Source organism: Erinaceus europaeus, unplaced genomic scaffold, assembly GCF_950295315.1.
Source record: "Erinaceus europaeus unplaced genomic scaffold, mEriEur2.1 scaffold_1068, whole genome shotgun sequence".
In the NCBI taxonomy this organism is placed as follows: Eukaryota; Metazoa; Chordata; class Mammalia; order Eulipotyphla; family Erinaceidae; genus Erinaceus; species Erinaceus europaeus.
The window spans coordinates 22511-30977 of record NW_026648164.1 but is presented as its reverse complement, the minus strand read 5'-3'; positions in this window follow the sequence as shown (position 1 = coordinate 30977).

Here is an 8467-nt window from a genome sequence, read left to right as displayed (position 1 = left end):
GGGTCTGGGGTCTGAGAGAACGTCGCTCCCGGATGGTCGACCAAGGAGCATAGGACCGCCACTTCAGAGAAGGAGTGAGTGAAGGTTCGCATTGGATCGCCGCTCTAGCCCAGAGTGAGTGAAGATCCGCATGGTGATCGCTGCAGATTCGCCCATCTGTGAGATTGATCCGTTTTGAGGTAAGAAAGAGCGACGCAATTATGGGACAAGCATTGAGTAAACATGATTTGTTGCTTAAGGGCCTCAAAGAGTCCCTCAAGACACGAGGAGTAAGGGTTAAGAAAAAGGATCTCAAGAAGTTTTTTTTTTTATTTTGTGAGTGATGTTTATCCGTGGTTCCCCTTAGAAGAGACTATTGATGAAATAAGATGGGCCAGAGTAGAAAACTGTTTAAGAGATAACCTTCTGTTTGTGAGTCTGTCTCTATTCCCATGCCTGATTCAGGAGACCCCATCCCTGAGGCTCCTGCTAAGTCCCCTCCTGTTAAGATTTACCCCTCTTTGACAACCTTAAGACCCCCCTGCCAAAGATGGGCCTGATGATAGTCTTTCTCCTGAAGAGGCCTTATCCCTTGATGAAGAGATGGCCAAATATCATAGTCCTGACTGGCCACCCCTTTGCTCTTCTTTGTCCAGACCGCCTCCCTATGCCACCACCCTTCCGTTTTGTGCTCCAGTCCTCGACTTGGCCGACACCACCAAGGCTAAAACTCAACTAGCACAAAAAACAGCTTCCCTTAGAAAATTAGTAGAAGAAAAACGAGAGCATTTACAATTAGTTAAAGAACTGTGGGTTCTTGATTTGGTATTATCTTAAAACTAGCCAGCAAAAAAAAAAAAAAAAAAAAAAAAAGATCCAGGTTTTTCCCTCTGGCTACCACCAGAGCTCTAACTTAAAAACTATTAATCAGAGAACCAGTACACACTTCTGATAGAAATTTAATGATTTGTTTCTTTAAAACTCTAAAAATGTACCTTAGCCCAGAAAAAAGAATTTCAAAGATTTTTCTCCATGCTGAAAACTACTACTGCTCCACAGATTGGCAAATTCAGTCAATCATTCCCCTAAGCCATAAAGGCCCCTCCTGGTGGGGGGGTGTAGAGGATGGAGTTAAAAATCCAAAATCCAAAGCGGTTTTTCAAAGGGAAATATTTCTTTTCACCAAGAATGTCTGTTGTAAGTCTCTGTGTTAATCTTGTTTCCATTAATGTGTGTGAACCCCTAAGTAACTAAAGGTTGTTTTAAGTTTTAAATAAGATTCAGTTAAGCTAAATGTGGTTTTAAAGATCCTGACTCATAGAGTTGGCACACCTTTACCAGAGTAAAATATAGGACAGTTTCGTCCTTCTGATAGCTAATATCAGCATTAATTCATTAGTTAAAAGATTTTCTGAGATCTCTAGGCATGGTAAAATGCCCCTGCAGTCTCTCTCCCTCTTGTGAGAATTGTAAACCTTAACAGCACCCCAATACCAACTGCCACTGTTTGTTAATTTGTTAATTCCATGCTTGAAATGGCTTTCTAGTGGCCCAGTCAATGTAGAGCAGTGGCCTTGCCAGGAAAAAAGGGTTAAATGTGGTATTCCTGGCCTGATAAAAATTTTTCATTTGGCATATGTGATTCAACAAAATTATTTAGTGTAAAATGGTCATCTAAAAGAAATGTTAACAGTAAAAATTTATTTTGAACATTTCAGCCATGAGGTTTATCTTAGCTTTTTAAGATACCTAACCAAATCAAAGTGAAAGATCAATTAAGTTGTGTACCCACCCTTGTTCATAGCTGCCCTAAGGGTGTGATAGCTTTGTGATAAGCAAAGATCCTAACAAACAAAGTTTAACATTTTACTTAAAATTGTTTAAGTGAATTAAAAAAAAAAAAGTTTTTAAAATACTTTCTCAACTAAACAGGCAAAACTGGCTTGGGTTAGTAAAAGATAACACAATGGTTATGTTAATTATCTAATGCCAGAGGCTTTTGCTCTGATAAATGAGGTTTAATTTAAATAAGACATGTAAAAAAAAAATTTCCAAATAAAACTTATCAAATAAATATGGGGTGGCCTAATGTAGAGCTGTATAGATGTTTTAGCTAACCTTTTTACATTTTATTCAAGAAGTATGCCCCTGGTTTCCCTGAAAAAGAACTCTAGATATTAAAACATGAGAGACTAGGTAAAAAGTTAAGAGTTTTATGTCTGATATAGACAAAAATGTTCCGATTAAAACTTTTATTTTAAAACTTGTTAAGAGATTTTTAAATCTTACTCATGAGTTAGTTACTTGTGCTTTTACAGTGACTTACTCCTTCTAATAAAGTTGTTACTGAGATAACTCCCCTATTTAGAAAAACTACAAAAATTATCAAATAATTGGCTTTTGAGAGTACATATTCTACATGTCAAACTTTAATCAATTCTTTTAGAGAGTAAAAAAATAAATTTATCTGGCTTGTCTTAAGACACTGCCAGAGGTTTGTTATTGATAAATTAAGGTAACACATGGTGCTTCTGGTCTGATAGATTTGTTTTGGAAAATCCTGATTTAACAAAATTATTATTTTAAACATTTAAGCTATGAGGTTTTATTTTAGCCTTTTAAGTTGCCATATTAGAGTTCTAAAGAGCAAAATCTATTAAGAGTTTTATATCTATGCTTACTCATGATAGCTTTGTGATGAGTAAAGATCTTAGTAAACTAAGTTATAATAGTGTGCTTAAACTGTCTAATCAGTTTAAAATTGGATCGACCTTCTCGTGGTAAACATTTTATCATGTCAACACATTAGGTATTGACTTCCTATAACATATTGGTATATTTTAATAAAGAGCCTTCTAAAATCATATGAAAGAACTGAAGCCAATTCTAACCATTAGATCATCAATTAACTTGGTACAAGTTCTCTCCCTAAGTAAATAATTATAGGTACATCTGCACATGAAGAACTGACTGCTCATATGGTAAGATTTAAACTAAACATTTTTCATTTTTTATTTATGGGTGTGTGATGACTCCTAAAGTCACTCATATCCTAAAAATCTTTTTTCTCATTTTTTTACAAGCCTCTTAAAATTTTAACGCTTGACCTGCCATGGTGAGAGCACTTTACTGGCTCCTGCATTGTTTAATTAAGATCCTGCTATTCAGACTTTTAAGATTAATCCCCATTGATAAAAGCCAATGCTCTCTGGCAGATTGATGTAATTCACCTGCCCATGTTTAGTAAACAAAAACATTTTTTTTCTCAGTTGGTACTTTTTCTAAATTTATGCGGGCTACAGCTCAAACAAGAAAAAGCTCAAAAACCTTAGGAGTCATATGCTCTGTTTTGCTTCAATAGACATCCAATCCATGTATTTTTGTTTCCTTTAGAACATTAAAAGCTCAAAAAATAAATAAAAAAAGAAGGGGAATGCACCCCCCAATATTCAGTTGGCTAAAGTGTCAATGAAGTAATTATACTAATATTTACAAAAATTTGAATTGTCCATTTATTATATCTCATTGACAAAGCCACCCACTCTCCCAGCCATAGAGACATATTTCTTCTTTTTCTTTTTTCAAAACTGGATGTCCATGTTTTGTTTTCCTTTTATTATGGTGGATGACATTATTGCTCTTGCAAAATCCACAGAGTCCCTGTTGGCAAGTCCTTACCACAAAGGACGCCATGGCAGTATATAGTCCAGCTAACCTGACCAGCCTATCCAAGTCTTCTCTTTCTGCTGACCTACCACTGCTGACTTCATCCTTACATGTTTATTGACTGCTCACTTTTCTCCCAATATTCCTCATGTTCAGGGAACCTCACCTTGACTTCTAATGTGTATGCACCCCCTCTGTGTTTTGGTACAACACCACCCTATATTTTCATGTCAATTCTTCTCTACCTGGTCCTTGCCTCCTAGTTTTGCTTGTTCCACAGCTGACCCTCTATGAAGAAGAAGAATTTCATCAGCTGGCGCTGACCCACCGGAGGACCAGACGTGCTGTTTCTTCCCCTGGACATCACATCCACTGACTGCTTCCCTTAGACTTGCTGGTAGCGCGCTAGGACACTTTGATGCCCCTTATGGGACCCCTGATTAGTCTTTTGTTAATGATTTCCTTGGGACCCTTTATTTTTAATAAGATTATTGGCCTTATAAAACAACAAATTGACTCCTTGGCATCGAAACCCTTACAAATATATTACCACAGACTTGATTTGGCTGACAGAGGCTTGGCTGAACCTGAGGGTGACAGACCTCTTTTAGGAGCTGCATAAAACTCAGATTTATGCACGCCAGCCTTGGCGTGGCGTGGGCACCGGTAAGGGGTGCAGGGCTAAGCACTGCAGGGGGAGGACCCTATAGTCCGCCTCTGAGTCCCCCGTGAAGCAAACCTGATTTGCATGGAGGTTGGTGTCAGTCATCAGAACTCTTCGCCATGAGTTTTTCTCACCTTAGAAATAGTGGCTCTTCCTTCTCTCCCAAAAAAGACACCAAGAGCCGTATAAGATGCGGGAAGATCAGTATTTACCCCGCGGGAGAAATCAGGTCAATACTTCACCCCTCTGGTTAATGCCTGCTTATCTCTTGATAAGATTCCTAGCTTTTACCCTCAATTGCCGCCTCACTTAAATTGTAAAAAGGGAGGACATGCCGGGAGCCAAAACCTTAGCTAAGTCTCTCACATAACTGGTGAACGGACATTCTGATCATTGTAAGTGCGATTACCATCTAACTGTTTGGAAAGTTGCTCACCCACCTCCCTCCCCCCACTACCTTAGCAGAACTTCCTCATGGTGTGTGCTTAAAATGCGGCTGTAAAATAAAATTTTCAGAGCTTGATCAGAAACCTGTCTTGCTCTCGTTCTTCGTGTCTCTTGTCCCTTCCATTCTCTCGCCCCCTACCCTAGGTTTCCGTCGATAACCCCGCAGGCCAGGGCACAAGACCATAGGATAAAAGGGGTACAGTTCCACACAATTCCCACTACCAGAACTCCATATCTCATCCTCTCCACTGACAGCTTTCCTATTCTTTAACCCTCAGAGAGTATGGACCCAGGGTCATTATGGGGTGCAGAAGGAGGAAGGTCTGGCTTCTGCAATTGCTTTCCTGCTGAACATGGGCATTGGCAGGTGGATCCACACTGCCAGCCTGCCTCTCTCCTTCCCTGGTGTGGCTGGGCTCTGGGGAGGTGAGTTGTGAGCATTCGGGTCTTAGCTATGGATTCGGGTCTTAGCTATGGATTCAGCTATAGTCAGATCTTAGCTATGGATTCTACTGATCTACAGATTCTAGACCCCATGCCTATGTAGAACAGGTCACCTCTAAAGAGCTTGCTCTCATTCTTTCTCTCCTCCCTCTTTTGTTTCATTTTCTTTCTCTCTTTTCCACTAGTTATAGTTGGGGTTTGGTGTCTGCTAGGCTTCACAGCTACTGGTGACCACCACCTCCACCCTCTTCAGAGGGCAATTAAAAGACAGAAATTAAAATAGATACAGAGAAGGTAAGACACAGCATCAAACCCCACCACCCTCAACACACACACACACACACACACACACACACACACACACACACACACACACACACACACACATCACTTGAGGAACACCCCAACCCTGTAGGCACTCCCATGTAACGGCCCAGGGCTTGCTACCTATTAAGGTGTGCACTCTACTGGCTGAGCCGTCTGTCAAGAAGAACTTACTTTTAAGAGGATCCAAGCATATACATCCTTGGAAACCAGCATTACCTAGGCTTCAAAGTAATGAAAAAAAAATACATAAATGAATGAAAAGTTACCAACAGTGAAAAGTGAGCAGCTTAAGTGGGTGTCAGCTCTGAGAATGAGGGTCTTACTGAGAAAATGGGTGTTTACCCCACATCTAGTCTCTTGCCCTTATTCAGCTTTTGTAGTCTTTCCTTTATCTGACCAGGTTAGCCTTGGAGTGATTGACCGAAGTGAAAGAGGAAGTAGGTGAGGAAAGTATCTAGGTCTAAGTAGAAACTAGTCGATTAAGTACTTTTGTTGCAGAATTATGCCCAAATACAAAGCTTAAACCAAAATTATGGTGAAAAGAGAGGAGTTTTATTACACTAGTGGCCAGGAGAACTGAATCTCTTCAGTAAGTTTCTCTGCCCCAAAGTTAACAGCACAGGTTTAAATAGCATTTTTCAACATGGTTACATCATAGCTACATTTTCTTTTCAAAAGAGCAGGACAAGATGAAAGAACTTTCACAAGGAGGTGTCAAAAATCAATGTGTTATTTAGACACAAAGCAACCAGGCAAAGGAGGAACATGTAGAAATGGTGCCTGCCTTCTTAACAACTCTTATCTCAAAGGATGCCCCCTGGTGCTAACAGCTCTTATCTCAAAGGATGCCCCCTGGTGCCACTCTGCTCAGCAAGTGGGGGGTGGCTGGGCAGTGGCAGTTGCTCCATTTGTCATCAGACAACAGGGAGATATGAGTGCAGGTTATATTAAAGGAATATGCATCCATATCATTTTATGGTGTCTCTCAAGTCTTTCTACTTGCTTGCCCCACTTACTGGATTACTGCAAACTATTGTGCACTTTCGTTTTAAGGTATATATTTCCCCCTAACTTATGGATACATGTGCACATGTTCTCTTATCTCTTGGGCCCTGGTCTATATCTAGGTTCTGTGGCTTTGTTAGGAAGTGCTCTGCCCAAAGTAGAATTGAGGAGTCCTATCAGCTGGGAACCATCACGGAAGCCAAGATCCAGGAGCCAGGCATCTCTTTAAGTGCTCACACTATGGTGTGCAAGGACCTGGGTTCAAGTCCCTGGTGCCCATCTGTGGGGGTGGGGTGGGGGGAAAGCTTCACAAATGTTGAAGCAGGGCTGCAGATGTCTCTCTGTTTCCTTCCCTATCACATCCCACACCCTCCCATCTCAAGTTCTCTCTGTCCCTACCCAATAATAAATTAATTAATTAAATTTAGAAAAGATTGTTTAAAAAAAGTTCAAGGGGATTAATTTTTCCCTAGAGCTCACAAATGCTAGAGACCCACTTTGTGCATGTAAGTCCCCACCTCCCTCCAGGACCAGTAGGAAGGTTGCTATGCTCTCCAGTCCCTGCCTTCAGGAAAGCCACTTGGAAGATAGCAGAGCGAGTCTCCTCACAGTGAAATGGCAGAAGGCAGGGCCTGGGTGGGCGCAGGAAGCAGGTGTGGCAGGCTGGCAGGCTGGCAGGCAGAGGAGGACCAGCTGGGTCTGTGGCTGAGGACCTGGGCTGGTTCTTATTCACTTGCTCAGAGCAGGCTTGTCACTGTGTCTTTGTTGCAGGTGCAGTACAAGGTTCTGCCCTGGGTTACGTTGGTTATATGGAGCTTCAGCTCAGTGGTGCTGACCCGTGTGACCTCGTAGTTGGCTCCAGGACGTGACCAACTCCTTGTCCCCAGAGCTCCGCAGAATAGCCAGTGCCTCCAGTTGCCCCTGCAGGTTCTGCTGGTACCAGCTCATCCAGGGGAACTGAGAGTCCTGTAGGAAGCAGCTCAGGGTCCCAGCCTGGCCCCGAAGTACCAGAACCCACCTGGGCTTCTGCTTCACCAAGTTTGTAGCAGTCTCTGAAACACACGGGAGAGCAGTCAAGGGACTGGAGCAGAGGTCCCATGAGAATGACTGAAAGGAAACTTCTAGGAACAGAAGGGTAAGGGGTAGGGGAGCTGGGGGTCTTGGGGAGCCTGGGGCCAAGGAGCAAGCATACCATGTGCACTGGTGCCCCAGTGACTGAATCCTCTTTCTCTCCCTCAACCCACTGGGCTTTGTTTGCCTGGTATCTGACCTGTGCTTACAGTGGCCATGAGAATCCAGCCCCACAGAACAGGAAGTGATGCCATTGCCTGGCCTGCAAGGACTCTGCAGATGGGCAGTGAGACAGGAAGCTGTGGGATGGGGGCAGACAGGCAGAAGAGTAAGACTCTGTCCTGAAAGGTGACAATTAGTGGCAGGACACTCTCTGAGCCTGCAATTCAAAAGGGAGTTGCCTTTGCAGGAAATGCAATATCCTGTCTCGTCTCTCCACGAGGACTGAAGCTTCAAACTGAAGAGACTTTTCCAGTTTCCTATGTGTCAACGCACACCCATATACGTGTCCACACTCTCCTCCTTCACGGAGTGCCTTAATAATTGCACTTCACACTGCACCCTTTCAACTGTGCCCTAGTGGTGTCTAAAACATTGGTTCTTTTTTTTTTCTTTTTTAAGAAAGGATTAACAAAACCATAGGGTAGGAGGGGTACAAGTACACACAATTCCCACCACCAAGGACTCCATAACACCCAACCAAAAAGAGGTGTGTACTCCTATGTTCATAGCAGCACAATTCATAATAGCTAAAACCTGGAAGCAACCCAGGTGCCCAACAACAGATGAGTGGCTGAGAAAGCTGTGGTATATATACACAATGGGATACTATGCAGCTATCAGGAACAATGAATCCACCTTCTC